Consider the following 20832-nt stretch of genomic DNA (forward strand, 5'->3'; position numbering starts at 1 on the left):
CTGTGCTTCTCCAATGGGTTTTTCCCACGTGCAGGGCCAAACTCAACCAAATGCAGCTTGAAATTAGAAGGTAAAGCTGCCATGAAATTCCTGGATCAAACTGTTTGAAGATGTAAACAGGGTTACTTGATTTGAAGTCAGCCAAAAGCGGTAGGCATTGCACCAACTAGGGGAATTCAGCGTCAAGAACCGAGCAGGAAGCCTCCAGCCCTGAGGAGCAGAGCCTCGCTCCTCTACCCTTTCCTCACTGGCCACGAGCAGATGCCAAGGTCTGTACTCCGCAGAATAGCCATCACCAAGATTTGCAATGGTTTATTATTAAACTGTCACCACAGAAGCGCAAGGAGCCCTGTTTGTCCCCAGCCCAGCACGTGGCAGCTACACACAGCCGGCACCTGCCCGCAGCCCTGGCATGGTGCGGGGCTTTCTTACCAAAGTGAGCGGTCACGCCGCGAAAACTAAGCTGGGGTCTGGGATGCTGGAGAGGCTGCTTGGCGCAAGTGCGCTGCGTAGTCATCTTTTCACCAGTGATGTGGTTTTGAAGCTAAGTTGACCTGAAAAAATCCTCTGTGAGCACACCTAGCAGGACAGGTAGCTGCAGGTGTACCTCAGCGGGGCGGCCGGTGGTGTGGTGCTTGCCCTGGAAGCAAAGCCCCCCAGTGAGCGCAGCTCAGACCTGCCCTACAAATGCGCCAGGGTCGGAGTAAGCACGTCAGCACCGTTCTGACAGAGCAGCATCTGAAGTGATTGTTGCTTTAAATGTGTTTTAAATTCTAAATCCTGATGGTTTTGCTGAGAACTGGATACGTAAAAGAGCCTGTAGATCCCAAAGGTGAAGTTTCATTTCTTTTTGCCTCACTGGTGGGGTTTGTGCCTCGGAGAGAAGGGGAGAAGCTGGTTCCCTGATGGCACTGACAGACCTTGTTTCCCTTTGCCCAACAGGGTGTGCATGGCATGCCTGCGTGCCTGAAGGTGAACACTAAACTCCAGCTGTCATAGAGTCAAAAAACAAGGCATATCCTTGAGGCAGCTCCAGCCCTTTCACACAGGAATGGTGCGGGGGAGAAAACCAAGGCAGATGCAATTAGTGAAAATCAGAAACTGCAGTGCAGCTCCTCTCCCCGGCTGTGTTTGTGCAGGGCCCATCACAAACAAAGCAGCCTCCCCTGAGCCTTGGACTCCTTACAACCTAACAGAAGGAAGAACACTACAAGCACCAGGTATTTCTGTTAGTGGGAAGCCTGGTAAATGCTCTTTCCGTGCCAGCAACACCTCCTGTTGGCAGGCTCACTTGGCAGGCTCCAGGCATTGAAGCAAACGCTCTCTGTTGTGTGAGAATCACCAAAGCGGGGCTTATCCCTGTCATGCCTCTCAAGAGAGTCTGAGGAGCCAGTTGTTGCCTTTTAATGTGAGGGAATTAAGTGGCCAGAAAACTGGAATTGCCTGAAAAAGAGTTGCCCCTTAGTTATTGCAAGCAATATGGAAATAATTTCAGTGGGTTGTGTCTCTTTTTTTTTTTTTCATAATCTCACTGTATTTTAAGCCTGGGTTTTCATTTATGTTTAATTTTCTTCACAATCTCACTGTGCATTAGAAAAGAGAGTTATTACCATGTAAATAGAGAGAGTGGGGAGCAGAAAACAGGATGCAAAAAGCCTGGGCACAGCAGCCAGTGCGAGCTGGGCACTCAGTGGTACCCAGGGGAGCACAGGAGCAGTGAGGCTGGAAGGGACCCTGGGAGGTCTCTAACAACCTTCTGCTCCCACCAGGGTCAGCCCTGAGATGGAGCTTATGCCATCTTCTGGACTACCCTGAGCCCAGAGCAGAGGCAGGCTGGCTGTCATGAAGCTGCTTCTTGGGGCGTGTAAGATCAACCCACCTGGGCATGGGGACCCACCCGTTCCTTCTTGCCTTTTCTAGGGGCTGGCATGCCATGTGTTAAGAGGATTTAGTTTAGCCTACCAGTTTTCAAGTAATGCAAGGGAAGGGGAGCTGTTTCCCCGCAGGGAGATCAGCCAGGGGTGAGCTGTGCTCCCTCTCACAACACTCACAGCCATGCCCCCCGGGAGGACCTGGCCAAGGCGGCAGTGGAAGCTCCCATCAGCACTCTCCTTCAAGCAGAACTCAGGGTACTGAGGGCTTGTGCAGCCAACAGCATTCTTGGTGTGCCTCCGTTATGATAACCAGTTTGTCTTTTTACACTAAACCCAACTGGTGGCAAACATTTGCACCACACGTACTATTTTACCTTCTACTTGTTGCTACCTTCTCTCCCTTTTAATGCATGAGCAAACAGAGGCACTTAAAACCCAGGTGGCTTGGTGGCTTGCTTTAGATGCTCTATCCCAGTGGAAATGCAGGGCCCATAGCTGCCGGCTTTTCATCCTGTCTTCACATTGTTAAACCATTTTTTGCTGCGAGCACATCCCTGCAGAGCATTACAGAGACTGCAGCAGCCATGGAAGTTATTCCAGGGGTAGTGCACAGGCTGGGATGGGTGGTCCCACAGTGTGACACCCCTCCTCTGCCTGCCCTGGATCCAGCCTGGCTCTGTCTGACCTGCCCCTTTGCCAGCGGCTGCCCAAAGCCAACGGACCTGAGCAGTCGCCCCCCGATGCTGCTGCACCCAGAAACTGATTATTGCTGCAGTACACTACACTTTGCCTTAGAGTTTGGGAAGGGTGAGAAACGGCCATGCAGAAAAGAGACAGAGGCAAAAAATCCTACAAAAATAAACTGCAGACAATATCTCATTGAAACAGTGTCTGGGTCTGGCACTGTAATTCAGGTGACACACGAAGGAGGGAGGAAAGCCCTGGCCCTCAGAGCAGCCTGTCATTTCCACCGGCACTGCCTGCGCTTCCCTGCCTCCGGCCATCGCCGGAGCCTATGGAGGTGCCTTCAGAGGGCATTTTTGCTTCTGCTGCTTTGCCCACTCTCTCATTATGGCGAGACCGCACTGCCACCCCCATGCTGCTGCGTCTGCTGGGGTGCTGCAGCGGGAGCTGGGGACCATGCTGCATGCGTCCAGACCTCACCCCAAGGGCTGGGCTGGCAGCTGCCTGAGCAGGGCTGTATGCACAGATGGCTCCTGCCCCTGTTGAGTCACCCCACTGGCTACTTCTTTCTTGTTGCTTTAGCTAAATCAGGAGATCTGCCCTGCCTTCGCTGGGCTACTTGGCAGCTGCCGAGGAGCCTGGTCTGTACCAGCCGGTGAGGGGCTTTGCTTGCTCTCAGGCTGGAGTTGCTGCAGTCGAGAGAACGGGCAAAGCACACACGAGGAGAACTGCAGCCTTGTATATCTGTCACATAAAACTCAGAGCCCCCAGTCTGGCTCTTTATCAATTATTAGCCCGCTGCTAAAATAAGAAAATAGATTTCATAAGTGTGTTTCTGTTCCACACACCAGACAGATAGTCTGGCTGAATGATTTATGGGTGCAAGTTAGTGCATGTGCATGTGTATATGCGCATATGGTTCAAATCCTATAAAGCAGAGTCCTGCCTGTGTGTGCGTGTGTGTGTATTTAATGCTTTATATGGTACATCATTCCTTTTTCATGTGTGTCTGTCTGGTTTTCTTGGGCAGCGCCAGTTAAATTTTTCTTTTCTTTTTTTTTTTTTTCTTCTTTTTTTCATTTCACATGAATCGTGCAGTGGAAGCCAAGAGCATCTGCCAACTCTGCTGTCCCAAAAATAAAAGTTTACACTCTTCTAGAAACAGTTATCTCCTCAGCGTAGTCATGGTCAGGCACACCCACACCCATCCCTTTCTTGAAGCTGAGGCCGAATTTAATAATGTGCTTGGCTGCTTTTTTTTTCCTGACTTAAAATGTCAAAGATTGAAAATACCTTTTTTTAAGAATGCAGAGGATTTAAGTGGTCCCAGGGCACGCACTTGCTATTGTAAGTGTGCACAAAGGAGCGGACTGCCCTCCTCCACACTGGCAGCTGGGAATGGCACCGCAGACGCCAAGGGCGAAGCTGGGTGCAGGGGCAGGAGGGTCACCCCACCAAATTAAAATTCCTCTCTTCTCTCATCTGTGGCAAATGGGCTGGTACGATTTTCAGATTTCCTTGAATTTTTCATTTTGGTTTTTGAGGGGACGACTCCTTTTTCCACACCCTCAGTTTACTCAGAGGAAGTAAGCAACCATTGCTTTCCCCCCGATGCCAAGCGCCACGGAGAGCCAAGGAGGGAGAGCGGCACGGCCGAGGGCGGCTGGCGTCCCTGCCCGCCAGCACAGCAGGGAGGGCCTGGGAAGTGTCGTGCAGGACACGGCGTCCGCTCTTGAGCTATACTTGCCCTGTGCAACTTGTTTTCTAAGTCACTTGGCAGAGAAGTAGCTATTCAGTGTTGCTGCCATAGGTATTTCAGAAACGGTGCTTTTAGTAAGAGATGGCAACAGCCCATGAAATGCCCGGTTCAGACAGGAAAACATAACTTAGAAAATGAATGGACAATCTGTTCTCCCCAGTCACGCTCATTTCCACCTGTACAATACCTAGACAGCAAGTGAGGTTCTTTTAAAGCAACAGTAAGTCCGGAATGCAAAGTGACTTCTACCACTGCCGTTGTAAAGAGCCATGACAAAACATATTCCTCCTTGGCTTGCAAGACCCCCACATTTATTTCTCTCAGTTTAGGTGCAGTACTTTCAAGTTCCCATAACATGAAAACTCCTTGAACAGCTGATTCTAATTTTTCTCTCCATGACTTCAAGCAATTGTAGCTCGATGGGTATTTTTAAGCTTCCAAGGTTGAATGTTTCTCAGTTACAGGAGTTCCTCCACGTTGTCAGAGCTGCAAGTGGTTTGAAACCAGGGGTCATGGTGACTGAGGAGCTTTTTATGCTTTTCGCTGCCCAGGTGATTGCCAGCTGGGTGAGACCATTGGGTGTACAAGTCACTGGCAACAGAGATTTGTCAAAGTACCTGAGGAGGGTGTTGTGATTCTTCATGATGGCTGTCTAGTGGGGTTGTTAGTTCATTGCCGTTGCAGAAAAGGAGGTGTGTGTTTAAGCCTCTGGGAACACCAGTTAATTCAGCATCAGTTTCAGGATTTTTTTTTCCTGGGTAAGCATTGGAGAACAAAGCTCCAGAGCAAAAGGATGTCTTTTTTATTCTACAAAGCAATATTTTTGGCACTGTAGGCTCCATTGGAAGATATGCTTTAGTGCTTGTGCCCGTGCTCAGCCTTTGCAAAGGTAACATTGTCTTGGGTTGTTATTACTTAGATTTTTCACAAAGAGACAAGACTTGGGTTACAAATTTGTAAAAGGCAAGTACCAAGTTAGTCTTGGCACATTTAGAAACCTGGATAAATTAACTTTCTCAATCACAGGAGAGTTGCATATTTTGTACAAGCAGCAGCTTGGATTCAAGGCAGCTCTCCGTCTAACTGCCTGTTTTGAGGACTGGGTTGAACTGAACCACCCGAGTTGAAAATTAGCAGATGCCATACATAGATAGTGAAAATCCAGAGCGATCCAAGCTGAGATGAGTGTTGCCATTTGACTGTAGACCAAGTGTCCCTTTAGGCATGCATCTATGCTCTGAACTGCTGCCTGAGAATGATTTTCTTTTTCCCTTTACAATAAACCTGGGCTTCTAACTGAGGTTCTGCATGGTACTTAAATTAGATGTCTAGAGGAAATGATATGAGTAGCGATCTGAATGTGTGACTCTGCATATGACTGTATAGCACAGCATCTTGCCTGTAATGGTTAATAGCTGCTCATCTTTCCCAGTTCTTTAACATCCTATCCATGTTTCATTGACATTAAATGTGTAGCATTTTTCAAGGGGGATTATTTGTCCCTCAGAACATTTTTAGTTTAAATGGAAATGGTAAATGTTGGGCTGAATCGATCTGTTCATCGTGGCTGGAGCATACAACAGATAAAGTTAGGGAGACTGTGTGAGTATTTAGAGTGCGACGATCAGTAAGCAGACTCTTAATCAAATTTCAGTCTCTAAGAGGTTTTCTGTGGTGTTTTCCTGTGAAAGGTGTCCAATATTGGTTTCATTTGGAGGTATAGCCATCTTTATATAGCAACCCATCGACATATTGGTGGTTAGAAGGAGTGTGGGCATTACATTTGAGTGCTAGCCCAACATCCAGAGGTTGGTTTACTGCTATGGGGCATCTCTTGGCAGTTTGATTACTCTCTCTTCACTGCTTCTGTCCATCAGAGGGCATGAAATATGTTAAATGCTGTAATTTCAAAGGCCAGAAAGGTTGTTGTCTAACATCTTGGCATCAAATGTTGAAGAGAAGGCAGTGGGCATCTGAATGTGGCATCTCCACCTCAGAGGTGGATAGTTAGGGCAGATAACCTGGTTGGGCCAGGATATTCCAGTGAAATAGTAATCAGTGATGTTATAAGCTTGAGCATTGGAAGGAATAGGCCTAGGCTAGTACTAGAGTCATAGAAATAGATTTGTACAGATAATATTGCTGATAAGCTGCAGTACCTCTTAGGTGAAGGCAAGCCCCTTGGACCAGCCATCCTCCAGTAACCAAACCTGGCTTTCAGCAGTGCTAGCTGTGGGCTAGTAGTAAAAGATGATGAGTTATGAGCTTACCCTGAGCAGAAGGGTCCATGCTATCAGTATGGTCGATTAGCTTCCCTTTGAGAGCTGTATCAGGGTCACCGGGTGGGTTCCCATTTTGTGAGTTGCAATGTTCCCCAATAACTTCAGGAAGCCTTTACCTAAGCAATCAGGGAAGGCCACAACAATCAAAGCTGAGGTAATGCATAGGAAAAAACCCAATACCTGGAATGCCACTTGTTTAAAAGCAGTTTGAATAGCATCATGCTGAGCTAACCCTTCACCTCTGTGCTCTTAGGAGGCTGCTGAGCTGCACTCAGGGACTAAGGCAAGAAACCGTGCTGGTGAGTGGCATGGTGCAGTGGAGAATGGCCATGAGCTGGAGCTGAGGTCTGCCCTAACAGTGCCATAAGCGCCTTCCTGCAAGAACGTGGGACTTCCGCAGGCATGGGCTACTATGAGAGCCCAAAAACTGATGGGAAGGGTGGGTGGCCAGAAGGAAGCCAACTGCAGTGCACAATAATGTGTTTTGTTAAACCTGAAAAACCAGGGAGCTGTCTAGGATAGAGACCAATTGCTGGTGTCTCTCTCCTGGTATTTTATCTATTAATATCTATTTATTTACATAGTGATATAAAGCACTCTTGTAATTAAAACTGATCAGCATGGAAGGAGAGACTGCTGCTGGGTTGTGATAGCATCTCTTAAGGAAAAACCCTCCAGTTTGCAAATGCTGAAGATGCAAGCTTTCCAGTGTCTGTATGACGATATGACAAGCTGTTTTATACCTGAAATTACCACTGAATGTGTTTTTTGAGAGAGGGCAGGTAGTTACCAAAGAGGTAGCCTTCTCTTGGCTTCTCATGATGTCTCATGAAGTGGTTAGTGAACCTGAAATTTTAGATTCACTGACTAATCATGCATCTGGTGATCTGAATGAAGAACAGCATACGTGTGAGAAACTGAAAGACATGTGTCACCACTAAAATCCAGTGACTGGGGAAGAGTCACAAGTAATGCTGAAGCCACGGTGAGACAGATAAAGAGAAGGAAACAGAAACCCCTACAAAAATGGCAGTACTTACACACTTATTCCACTATATATATCTGTATGGTACATATATATATATATATGAACATATATGTGTGTGTATGTGTATATACTTTGGCAACAAATCTTTTTGTATGTGAAAAGTCTGCCCTGGAAACTATCAAATATCAGTTTTCTCTGGGGAGTATACATGGAGAAAGGGAGAAATAAAACTTTCAAAAGTTGACAGAAACTGTGTACACATCTAAGATTCTAAGGGTGATTGCTCCCTACAGTTACTTATTTTAACAGTCTGCATCAGGGTGCTGTGGAGTATGAAAGATGTCTTCCTCCCCTTTTTGTAACTATTTTATGCTCAGATAAGTACAGAGCCAGTCTGCAGCTTTAATGCAAAGCTGATACAAGAAAAAATGCTATTAAAAAAAAATCAGCCCTTTTTTTAAAAAAAGAAAAGTAAATATACACAGCGCTTTGTTGCCATTTTTTATGGTTACTGTACAGTAAAATCCAAAGAAGTCTGCATGCATGATCAGATTTACCTTCTAATGGGGCTGAATGCTGTGGCCCCTGCAGTTGCACAGCACCAGGTCATCTGGGGTGCACGTTCCTTGTCTCTAGCAGTGTGGGCTATATATGCAAGGCTGCAAGATGGGCCTCCCTCTTAGTGATCTGTGTTTCAGCCATATTCAACATATTTTTCTTTCCAGTTTCAATATTTTAATGAACTTTTGACTCACAGCAAAAATCTTCATTAAAAAATATGCTAAATAGGCAAAAAGTAGTAGAGAAATCTAACCCTGCATTGTCCTACCCAGTCCTGAGTTGTGCTCTCAGGAGATCAGTGGGTGCTTCTTGCTAGTTAAACAAATCTGAGTCATAAGATCTCCCACTCACTCTCTTGCTGCTTTTTCTTTTTAGCATCCTTAATATAAAGAAGAAGGGAGCATCTAAGTAACAGCAGGGGGTAAGTGCTGGGAGACATCATCGCAGTGGAACAGGCATCAAAAAAGATAATGCCTTTTTCTGAAGAATCCTAGTTTGAGGTGTGACCCTTGTGCCTCTTAGATCAGCATGAATCCAGGGAAGAGACTCCTAACATCATAATGTTGCATGCTGTTCCACAAAATTTCATGGGGATAAAGGAACCTCACACATTATCTGTTTATTTGGGTCTATAACGGACACAAGGAGAGTGGTTGAGGGTATCTATCTGGGAATAGTTGCCTCCTTTCAATGGGTTGCTAGGAAGTAGCAGGAATAAAGCTTTCCAAAGTTTAAGTTAGCTCTGTTCCCTTGGGGACCCTGTATGAATTTTATAAAGGGAGGGAAGGTTAGTTTCTGTTTGTTTTCAAGAGAAAAAGGAAATTAGAGAATTTAAAGAAATTCTATGTGAGACTTGAAGCTACCTGTTAAATGCAAGTGAAGTATGAAGGGCTGCTGACCAGACTGAGCCTACTCCCACTATGGTACTGGTCCCCAGGGGGCTGCCACAGGGCAAGACGGCTGCTGTGGTAGAGGCCACAAGAGTCAAAGAGTCATGATTCACACAAAGAGAACATGAAGTAAGTTGGTTATTCTTTGGGAGTTTCACAATGGCAAAGAATAGGAACCAATCTACCAGCCAAGAAAACAAGCAACAATGGGTAAGAGTATAAACATGTAGGGCAGACGTATAGGGGGCAGGCAGCCAACAAAGAGGAAGGAAGAAGCTAAAATAACCTGATGAATGAACAGACAGGAAATATTTAGCAGTGAAAGAGATAACATGTGACTTAGAGGGAAATAAGAGGAAAGAGTTACAAGGTTAAATCTATAAAATAATACAGTGGTTATTTAGGGGAAATTTTTCTGATGACTTGCTGCAAACAGAAAGAACAGAACAAAGAAGAACAGGGGAAGTGCTGTAAAAGTACCAGCAAAAAGCCAGCAGCGGCACTTTGCTCCAGCAAAGACCAGCCAACCCCTCTTGAACGCTGGCTTTATGCCTTCGCTCACCAGGCTTTGTGTGATGTGCTTCTGGAATCTTTTGGGCACTTCTTTGCTGCCTTGGGTCTATATCTCCTCTTGCCTGTACTTTGTATAGGTCATAGCCTGTGCTCTGTACTCTGCGTTGGGGTTCTGGAAGGGAGAGCTGCTGGAGATGGTGGATTTGTGTTCGGGTGATGTTCACCTAGAGGGGGACAGAAACAACCATCCCAGCCTTAGCAAAGTCAGAAAGAGGTGAAAAAGGAGATGGGACTAACTGAGGAAAAATACTGACTGTCTCAAGCAGATCGGGCTATTTCAACTGCATTAGCAAAGCACATCCAAAATCTGATCAGGATTCTCTCTCCTTGGGCTGGGAAGAAGTAATGGCACCCTTGTTTCTAAATCCCTGGCACGCCTCCAGTCCTGTGCTTTCCTGCCCTATGGATGCTGTGGGCTGGTGGAACCATCCTGTAGGCTAGATTCAGGCAGATCAGAGAAAAAAAGCATAACCTGAAAGGTCTGGTTTTTACAGGTTAGTAAATAAAGTAATGAACTTTTATAGTGGAATAGAGCCACAATTCTAGGCAAAATTGCATGTTATAAAGATGTATTTTTTTAGACAACTTAATAGAAGAAACAGCTGGGTCTACACAGAACTCTATTATTTTAGCATAAGGCAATTCATGCAAACATGGGAGGGGGTGTGTGACTGGATGATTGGCCTCCCCCTTCCTTCTGCATTCCTTCACATTGCCTTTGCTTCCAGATTTGGATAAACTTGAACTCATAAAATCTTTCAGTGGTTAGGATCTGTGTGTTGAATTTGTAGCATCCTAAATTTAAGCAAGATCCACATTGGTCTAGTTTGTTTAGATGTGGCTTTTTTTGAGGGCTCTGAAACAACATTTTGGGGACATACCAGAAAATCATCAGTCTGAGAAAACTACTCATCCATCAAAGAGGAACATGTGTTATGACACTGAGAAATAGGGGATGAAGATGCTCCAGGACAGCTTCCTTATTCAAAATTAGAAATAAGGAAATGGAAAGGGAAAATTAATGACTTTGCTTTGCTCAGCACAATACCATGATTTGAATGCAGTGCTTGACTTTGCTCTCAGTTACCCCGAGAAATTCAGCATAATCACAGTGTAAAAGTGGTAGGATCACAATAATACCTGTATAGTTCTCACATATGTTCACACCCCACAAAGCCATTTGAGGGGGAATGGCAGGATGCTCGGTATTCCCCAAAACACAAAGGCAGGCATTGATTCTTGGAGCCTATCGTTTAAATGCAAGCAGCTCTTTCTAGATTCTCTCTCCCAGGTTAAAATGAAAACCCAGAATAAGATGTATGTGGCTACGGGACCTTCTTCAAGTCTTGTGCTTTCTGATTGCCTAGGGACAGAAGAAATCCCTGGACATCTGTCCAAGACTGAATGTAGTTAGCCTGGGCAGCAAGAGCGACGAAGACTACCCCACAACACAGCAATCAAAAAATTAAGGTCCATGGGGCTCCATGGTCCTGAGAAAGGTGCTGCGCTGTAGGAAGATGCTGATGCCTTTGCCAGCATGTCTTTACTGCTGCTGTTAGGCACAGCTGCCAGGCTAAAGCTATCACAGATATGTCTATCCATGCTGCAATCACACCTTCTTTGTGTCACATAGGTGAGCACTTGGATACCCTCTGTAAAAGTTGGCAGCCTTCCAGCCAGCAATGGCGCCTGGACTCTCTGCAGTACTACCTGCTGAGGTGTTTCCTACAACATGCCACTTCTTTATTTACCCTTACTCCTGGCTCTTTCCCTTCAGACAGAGCTTGGCAAGCAGCCCCATGACCATTTTCTGCACAGAACATGTGCCAGAGGAAACCCGCTTGGATAATGACTGGGACATTCTGACCGAAAGCAACATTGTGAGTCCCAATGGATATTCTTTTATGTGTTTGTTAGCATCACTGCTTTTCCTCTTTTTGCTGTATGAAATAGCATTCTGTCCCTGACTAATGCAGTGAGCTATTATTCACAAGCCTTTCTTACAAGTCTCTACTTTGGCACAGAGGACATCTAAATTCCCTTCATTAAACTTTCTTCATTCCTTGGAAAACAATATAGCAAAAACTGTATGGCAGACTTGACTGTATTGGAACTAATGCTTTCTCATTTGGTTGGGTTTCTAAAAGTTAATTGTTTAAAAAGGGGGGTTAACAGTGAATGTTTTTTTAATAATAAGGTGCTTTGAAAAAAAAAATTCACAACAGCCAGCTCAGCTTGGCCAACCCTTGTTTACATCTGGACAGTACTTTATGCAGCGGGGTGCCAGCTTGAGACCTGCAGATGCTTCTCTGCAAAAAAAGCAGTGCTAATGGTGGTTAGCTGCTGAAAGATGATGCCAATCACCCTTTTGATGATTACATATTGGTCTCACAGATCAAAATGACTGATTTGTTCATAAATGAATAGAAAGGTTGCTGTTACCGTTTTCTTTTTTCGGATCAAACCTGTTCTTAAAATCTCTAAGCCCACAGTGTGACAGTTTTTAACTTTCATTTTCTTGTTTTCATTTAAAAGAGTCAGCTAGCAGACCCTTGGCAACTCCAGCCATGTTTATGGACAGTGGTATTTGCTTAAGCAATGGAGTCAGTGCTGTACCTTGTGAAGTGATGATAAACATCCTGAACTTGTACACAGAAAAAGGTCAAAGATCAAATAGATTTCCTCACCAGGGAATTGTCCCATAAAACACAATGATCCTGTTGTTTGTACGGTAACACAGGAGTTACGGACTGCAGATGATGATGACATGGGCTGGATTAAGAGATTTTGAAAGACATCTGTGAGACGTTGGATCTTTCAAAGACAAACAGGTTGTCGCCTCGTCACTGTGGCCCCCGGGTTTAGTACTTCTCGTGGTAATGGAGTGAAAGGGGTGTGAAATGAATACTCGCTACTGCCCTATGTCAGAAAGCAGCCGAACAATTCAGCTGGGCAACATAATAATCTACACGAGGCTCTCCTCCGCCTCACAGGGTAAGAGCTACTTTCAGACAACATAAACTTAACTTCTAACGGTGTTATGAAGATGGCAGTGACTACAACCATTAAACAAGCTAACGGCAAGCACTGGGCTGTGTCTGCGTGCATTCACTTCAGCACTTGCTTCCCTTTTGCTGATTCGATCGCCTTAAGCTCGCTGTTGCTCAGACGGGGGGAGCATGTAAAGTGAGACCATCTGAGTGTGCAGACAGAGCTGAGGCGTTCCAGGGGAGCAGTTAATGTTAGTGTCCTCATAAGATTTCCAAGTTCCAGTCAGCCTGGAGTTTGCATTTATTTTTGGGATGGAGTTAGTACTGGTTGGTTGGACAATTTCATTGTCGAATTAAATGTTAGTCCAAGGCAACATTAATATTACTTAGTCCTACTGCTCTGCTGAGTGTTGTGTAGCCCACAAAATCCGAGGTATGAGCTGCGTTTGCCTGTACCACGAAAATTAAGTTTTTCAAGCAAGACAAAACTATTACTTGCCCTATAAAAAAAAAAAAAAATTAAGCCAGGATGTTTCTGTTTGGGTCTTCTTGGTGTTCGTGCTGTCTTTTGCTGTTCTGTAATACTTATTCATCTGGCATTCTCATTATATCAAGGCACCATCCTGCGAATACATACCAAATAACAGCTATCTCCTCTGGAGCTGAAAATCAAAATTGTTACATGATGCAACAAGTCGGTGTGATAAATGAGTAGAGGGAGTAGAAGAGAAATGATGAGGCTAGCAGTGACAGGAAACAGAGCTATATAGACTGTGTGTAAAATTCGTAACTTTGCAGTACGTGTTAGGTTTGTTTCTCTAAGATATAAAAAGAGGAAAAAGATTGATGGTTTCAGTAGTTCCTGCTGGCCACCTGCTTCACTGTTATGTTGAAAAGATGAAGGTGTGTTCCTTTTATACATCAGGGTACATTTTATGTTTTCTGTAACAAAGCATACCATGGTATTTTGCACAATTGCATTTTCTGTTCAGTTATAAGAAAATGAATCTGAGAAAATGGACTAGAAGTCATCGATCTTTGAGCACTATGAGCCTGCTAATTTTACAGTTAACAAATGTGTTGCATGTTGGTTTGCCTTCCTCTTTTAAGTATTTTCCAGAGGAGTGCTATTGATTGACTGGACTGTCTTGTGACCATTAATAGGGAGCAGAGAGAACAGTAATGAGTGCTGTGCTTGGACAGGCGCCTGCCAGAACCAGTAGTACAGCAACACACAACACCCCTGCTCAGACTTTAAAGCAAACATCACACTAAATAATCCATTTTTTCAAGGGTGGGATAGTGGTGCAGCTGACAGTTACATGACAGAAAATGACAGAACTTATACACAAGTACATATAATAGAATTTTCTGTGTGTGTGAGGGGGGTAGAGACAGCGAGAGAGAGCAGACTGATGTTTTCTCAGTGAAAACTAACCATACATCTGAGTATCATTTTGCTTACATTTGCAGGGAACAGGAGTCTTTCTTTCAAAAAAAAAAACACTTTTTTTTTTTTTTTAAAAAAAAAAGGGTAAGTCCTGGTTCTAAGGAGAGCAGGGAGCAGGAAGGAGGGATAAAACAGCACCTCCTGAGGATGGCCAGCAGCACTGTGCCCCAGGCAGGCAGCTTGCTGCAGCTAGTAGCTAACATGACTTCACTGAGTCCATCGCAGGGACTGCCAGCTACACCAGCAGGGGGAATAACCCCGGTGTAAGCAGTTCAAAGAGCAGAACTCTCTGTTCCTCCAAGCTGTGAAACAGAGGACCACACCACGCACTCATCTTTTGTCATTCAGACAAAAAGGGGGAACTGTAACACAAACTGCCCAGCAAAACGGCCTCAGGGAATTGCTATGAAAAAAGCTGAACGGTATGATTTCTAATGTGAGCAGTCAGATCCAATCTTACACCAGTTAGGGTTAGGATTAGGGTTAGACACTTCTAGATTTGGTTTCATGTAGGATTAGGGTTAGGGTTAAGGTTTAGGTTTTAGGGTTAGGGTAATTAGTGTTAGGGCTCAGTGTTAGGGTTAGGCTTAGGGTTAGAGTTAAGGATAATAGGGTTAGGGTTAGGCTTGAGGTTAGGTGTTAGGGTTAGGCTTAGGTTTATAGTCATCATGGCTAGGGTTAGGGTGACATTTTGGGCTTAGGGTTAGTGTTGTCAGGGTTGGAGTTAGAGTCATTAGGGTTAGAGTTAAGAGTAAAGGTTAATGGTTAGAGTTAGGCTTAGTGCTATAGTCATTAAGCTTGGGGTTAGGGTTAGAGTTAGTGTTGGGGTTAGGCTTATGGTCATGCATGTTTAGATTAGGGTTAATGTTAGAATTAGAGACTTCCAGATTTGATTTCACATAGGATTGCTATAGTTTCTGCACTCCTTTTTCATTCTTTTATGCATTTTTGCACTACTGGAATTCTTTAACCACTAGTTTATCTGTCCCTTCTAGACCTCTATGACCTCCTTGCCATCCCCATTATTATTGACTCTGTTTTCAGCTGGACCATGCTGCCCAGGCTATGTGAGTGCTGTTTTGTTCTTGTATGTTTATATTCAAAGAAGAGTTGCCTGCTCTACAGACAAAGTATGAGGTACCCGATTCTTCCTACCAGGAGATAAATTTTTCAGGATCTGGGAAATTTGTCAGATTTTAACTGTTGTGATGGCTTAGTCATTTCTTTGTGGTAGCACAAACCAACAACCTGGCATTAGGGCCTGGCTGCACAAGGCACTGCACAAACGCCAAGCTGGAGGAGCTGCCCATCCCCAGGAGCAGAGGAAAGCAGGCAGAGAAATATCAGGCACGGGAAGAAGTGACACAGACCCACTGGGCTGTGCTGCAGGGGTGACTGTAATGACCCTTTGAAGAAGACACTTGTGAATCTCCAGATGAAAGGAGCAGCCATTTACCAGCGATGCAGGACATGGATTCAGCGCAGTATTTTTCCTTATGTGCTTCTTATTAATCTCTAATTAATCACAAGCCATTAGCTTCTTTTGTGCCAGTATGGATTGATGTCCATGCATCACAGAAATATTTTTCTTCACTCTTTTTTACTATTTTATTCTTTCTTAAGAATGAAACCTCTGTGGTAGGAATAACATCTTGTGCATAAAATGAAGCAAGCGGCTCAGAAGATGAAATGTTCACCCCTGGGATCTTCCTCCCCGTACATCGCAGCACACATCCTCCTCGGAAGGGTTTCTCCTGGCACTCCACCTGAAAGGCTCTCCATTTCCTGACCAAACACCACATGGAAAATTAAACTTCACAGAAAATATATATAAAATCCAACACCTCTCTATAACAAGCTATGTGGAGTGGCCAAATATTAAGTCATTAATTCTTACCACTGTTTAATACACAGTGTGTAATTACTGCTACATAATACTGCACAGCGCACAGTTCTTTTAATGTGCCGATCAAACTGTAATTGATTTAACTTTTCTCCCCCCCTTACCTATTCTGGGTCCCCCCTCCCATTTCCCTCTGACAACAGCTCTCTCTTCTCTCTCCCCCTTGCTTCCTGCGCAGTGCCAGTTGCGTTATGCAGCCTCGTCCCCGCAGTGCGTACAAGATCTCCTCAAACCAACCAGAACATGGACCTGGGACCAATCGAACTCAGAAGCACACACAGTTTTTCTGCCCCAGACCCCTACACAGGGCAGCTCTCCTGCCTTCAGCCTCAGCGGGGCCCTGACCTCACTCTGCGGGGCCGAATGGGAAACGTGGGGAAAAAAAATAATTATAAAAGTTACTGCTTCAGTTTCTTTTTGCTGTAAAATTTGCTGTAAAATTGATTCACCTTCATGGGCTTGTGCATCGCTATGTCGGCATGTATACAAGCATGTGTAAGCATATGTGCAGATATGCATGTATATGTACACAGGCGATGCACAGAGGTGTTGCACCCAGCCAGGCGCACGCCGCTTTCTGAAGGTCACTGGGTACCCAGCTGGTGCCCTTTCCTCCTCCCCTGCTTTTAAAGCTGTTTTTCAGATTCATGAGGAATCTGACCCCAGGCCGCTGAGGGGCATTGGGTGAACTCCCTGCCCTGGCGGGGGGAGCGGAGCTAGCTGTGCAGGTCCTCTTCTGGAAAATAAAGGAAAATGGCGGGGCTGCTGAGGGGAGGAGAGGGGAGCCTGGTGTGGGAAGAACCTCCTGTCTCGCTGCAAGGAGCGCAGGCTTCGGGAGTGTGCAGGGAAGGAGAGATGTCATGTGGGGAAGGAGGGACACCATGAGGGAAAGGCAAAGGAGGGAAGCCATGAGGGGAAGAAGGGACACCATGAGGGGAAGGAGGCACACCGTGTGGGAAAGGAGGGACGCCAAGAGGGGAAGAAGGGATGCCATGTGGGGAAGGAAGGACACCATGTGGGGAAGGAGGGACACCATGAGGGGAAGGAGGGACACCATGAGGGGAAGGAGGGATGCCGTGTGGGGAAGGAGGGACACCATGCGGGGAAGGAGGGATGCCAGGCCAAGCCCCAGGAGTCGGCAGCTGCCACAGGCCCCAGGGCCGCTGTCTTTCATCCTGCTTTCACCCGAGACTCTTTCCAGCCTCCCTTTTTACAGCTTTATGTAAACTCTGGGGTCCTGCTGGATGAAAGTGCTCTCTGTTTCACAGCCGAGCTGTGGCTTTTGGATTTTACAGCCCCAAAATTACTTCACGATGATCCAGAGCACACATCACAGCCCAGAAACCACACGGGAGCTGTGCTGGTAAAGGAAGCTGAGAGTTGCTGAAGTAGCCAGACTGAAATTTATAACCGTGACCTGGGCCTTGTCAGGCCTTTACGACACCGTGTAAAGTGAATTGCTGCTTAGTCACCAATTTGCTTGGCAAGATTGGCTGGATTAGGAAATACATAAAAGGTCAGACAGTAGGAGTTTGTCTAGACATCCTATTTTGGATTATATGCTCTACATGTTTCTGTGGCAACCCCTGAAAAACATTCATATTTTAGCAATATTTTTGAAGGCTCCTTTTCTGTAATGAGCTACCAAAGCTTTTGTGAGCAAAATTAACTTGTTTCTCTCCCACCCGCAGCCCGGAGGCTGCCCAGCTACACCCATTCAGGAAGCAAAGGGCAGCCACCATGGCTGGCTCCCTCACCAGGCAGAGGCCATGCCCGCAGGGCAGCCAGTGGCCCACTGGGGGCAAGAAGACAAGAGACCAGGGGGGCCACATGGTTCCCTGCAGCTGCCAGACCATGCTCCATGGCCCCTCACCTTCCCTGGCCCCATGCTGGCCTTGCCAGTTGCAGAGGGATGGGGGTACCCCAAAGAAATGGGTACTACAGCACAATGTCTGAGGGCAAGCAGCACGCTGAGGTCACTGAATAAAAGGAGAAGTGCCACGGCTTGCCATCTGCAAGCAAGCCCACCAGGATTTGAGCTCAGAGGTTTTAGTAAAAACAAATGCAAAAAAGCAAAGTACTGTAGCAAGAAAGGAAAACCAGCTGGCCAGGCAAAACTGGGCTCTATTAGCCTGGTTCCTTACTTTTGTGACATTACTGTTATTTACTCCCATCCCATCCCTTGTGCAAGTAAAAAGTGGAAACGCTTTCAAATTTAGATCTCTGGAATTCTTCTTCTCTGCTCTTAAACTGGATGGGGTGGGGGTGGGGGGGTAAGAAGTGAACTCCAGGAGTCTCAGTGACACTAATTGGATTTGGCTGGGTTTTCCAGGTTGAATCAAATAGATGCCAATTTAAACTAAATAGAATGTAGCAAGAAAGATTTTATGAAAACCAAGAGCAGATTTACTTTGTCTACTCAAGTAAAAATTAATGAATAAATAAACACTCCAGACAGTGCTTTTGACCAGGTTCATTAAAGTAAGCACATGTTTTAACTTTATGATTCCTATCATCTGATACCTAGAAAACTGGCTTTCAAATTCATTCCTGAAAGGGCTGGTATTTATTAGGACTGGTCAGTTTTCTTTCCTTTTCCTCGTAATTATCTTCTAGATAAATAGTACTGTGAAAGGGGTTTTGCATTGCTGTCTGCTGACATAGCCAGCACCTGGAGCCACAGTGGTGCTAATTCAGCAGCACAGCAGACATGCCTCTGAGAATATCCTGCCCCTTCCCTGGGCAGAGCTCTTCCTCACCCACCTCCAAGCACTTCAAGAAAAGTGGGTACCATTATCCCCGCTCTGCAGATGAAGAACAGCTGGAGGCAAGCAGGGCTTAGAGAAACAAGCAGAGAGTTTTAAGAAGGTGTGGACTATACAGCTTCTCTGGCACTCCCAGGGGTGAGAGTGCTCTTTCTGTCACTGCTGGCTTTTCATATGTCTGTTGAGAAGGTGTGTAATTAGTTTACTTTGTAAATTAAACTGCAAAATACTTTACAGAGTTATAGCTGGAGCAGAAGGAGTTGCTGAACCGAGCAAGATTTCTGAAGTAAGAGCAGAGAATAATAGCTGCTGTGCTGATACTCTGAATTTGAAACCTAACGCTCTGGCACTTCCCAGGCAAAGTGAGTCAACACACATTCATAGCTGTCTCTGGCACAGGGACCGCACATGAATTTGGGGAGTGTAGCAACATCCCCAGGGCTGAGGGTGTGTGCGCTGATGTATGTACTTGCATGTATCAGATTCTACGCTCTAAAATAACCGCAGGTGGATGCATATTTCATGGTCTACCTGTTCACTGAGGCTCCCAGCTGACAGCCTGTGAGTCAAATCATGTGAAACTGAAACGCACAGTGGAAGGGAAGTTCCAGGTTTGACCAAGCAAACACCTCTCTGGTTCTAAATTGTTTTCAGTCAGCTTCCTTTGGTCACAATTACTTGGTGATTTGCCTATAAAATGAGCTTTTACTTAATGTTTTGAAATACTGTGTTAATAAGAAGGCTGTAGAACCACATCAGATATTTCTGAATTCCAGAACAAATCTGTTATCTATTATTATTATTATTATTACACAAACAGCCCTGTTGAGGTAAAGGAGCATTGCAATACAATTTGCCAAATGAGTAACAGGTCTCTGCCCTAAGGAGCTTACAGTCTAAAGGCAATTTTGGCAAGGTTTTCAAAGGTGCTGCGTACCCATGGTTTACACTGATTTCAATGAGAACCTTTGAGTACAATGACAACTTTGAAAATCATGCCAAATATAAATAACTACTTTTTTTTTTTTCCCCCTCTTCTTTGATATCTGGAAATCACTCATAACTTTTTAATTACAAACATAATATCAAATTTTATTGTTTAACTTCCTTAGTCCCATCTCCCCCTTTTGGGACTGATCTTCATTTGTTTGATAGACATTTATAAGAGGAGCCTGAGCGTCCTGCTAGGGATGGCTAGCCACCACTAGGGAAAATTCTACTCAGTATAGCAGCTATTGGGGTGAATGACATCCCAATTTTTGTAGGTGAATATAACTGGAAGATTGCCTATTACTTGTAAAGGATAAATTGAGGGTACAGACTTCACTAATGCTTACAAATATAAGTGGTGCGTAGGTGGGATATTTTACATCTGTGATAGTATGTAAAAGTCTCAGAGTGCAGGGAAAGGAGGTTTTGACAGGTGCTTGTGCATAGTGGGAAGGATATTTTAAAGCATTTTTTTAAAAATAGGCTTCCTGGCAAGCAAATACCTTCAAAATGAAAGGGTAATATAATCTATAGCAAAATATATCACTAAATTTAAAATTTAAGCAAGTTACACGCAGATCATTATGTTTCCCCCTATTCCTAGACAGCTGGATGTAGGATTTTCACTGTGTATTGTGGATGATCTCTCCTTAGTCCCTAATGAACAGTGCAATGCAGTATGTATTTGCAAAGTGGGGTATAGGGAATTAGCAGATTATGCCTAGATGAAGAGGAAGGGTTTTTTTCGTTTTCTGGGGACTTGGATGATTTTACTATCACTCCATAGGACTCCATAGGACTCCATATTCTGCACTTTCTTACTTTAAAACTAGGCTATGAAATATCAGCATTTTTATGAAGCAGAAGAGCAAGCATGAAGACTAATCCACTGATGTGATCTAAATACTAAGCAGAACAGAAAAACAATGTAGAGCATGTGGAAGGCTTGAAAATTAAGAAGAAAATTAATTCTGTGTACATAGGGGTAGAAGGTAATTTTAGTCACATCCAGCTCTTATTTAGTGCTTTTCTCTTGTGGATCTCGAAGGACCGCAGTGAATCAGTGAGTACCAGTACCTGATTTAGGGATGGGGAAACTGGGGAACAAGCAGGGAATTTCACA

The 20832-nt window shown here is 44.9% G+C and overlaps 2 long non-coding RNA genes across 2 annotated transcripts in view; both read right to left on the bottom strand.

Moving 5' to 3' along the window:
• Nucleotides 1-20832, bottom strand: part of LOC308060971 — a 244485-nt gene that overhangs the window by 168238 nt on the left and 55415 nt on the right. The window lies entirely within an intron of this gene.
• LOC308060975 lies at nucleotides 1500-19335 on the bottom strand. Its single transcript, XR_013927001.1, has 2 exons — nucleotides 19251-19335; nucleotides 1500-15836 (listed from the first exon to the last, which is right to left on the bottom strand). It is a non-coding gene; the product is annotated as an uncharacterized lncRNA (long non-coding RNA).

This window comes from Falco punctatus (genome assembly GCF_963210335.1).
Source record: "Falco punctatus genome assembly, chromosome: 3".
NCBI lineage: Eukaryota > Metazoa > Chordata > Aves > Falconiformes > Falconidae > Falco > Falco punctatus.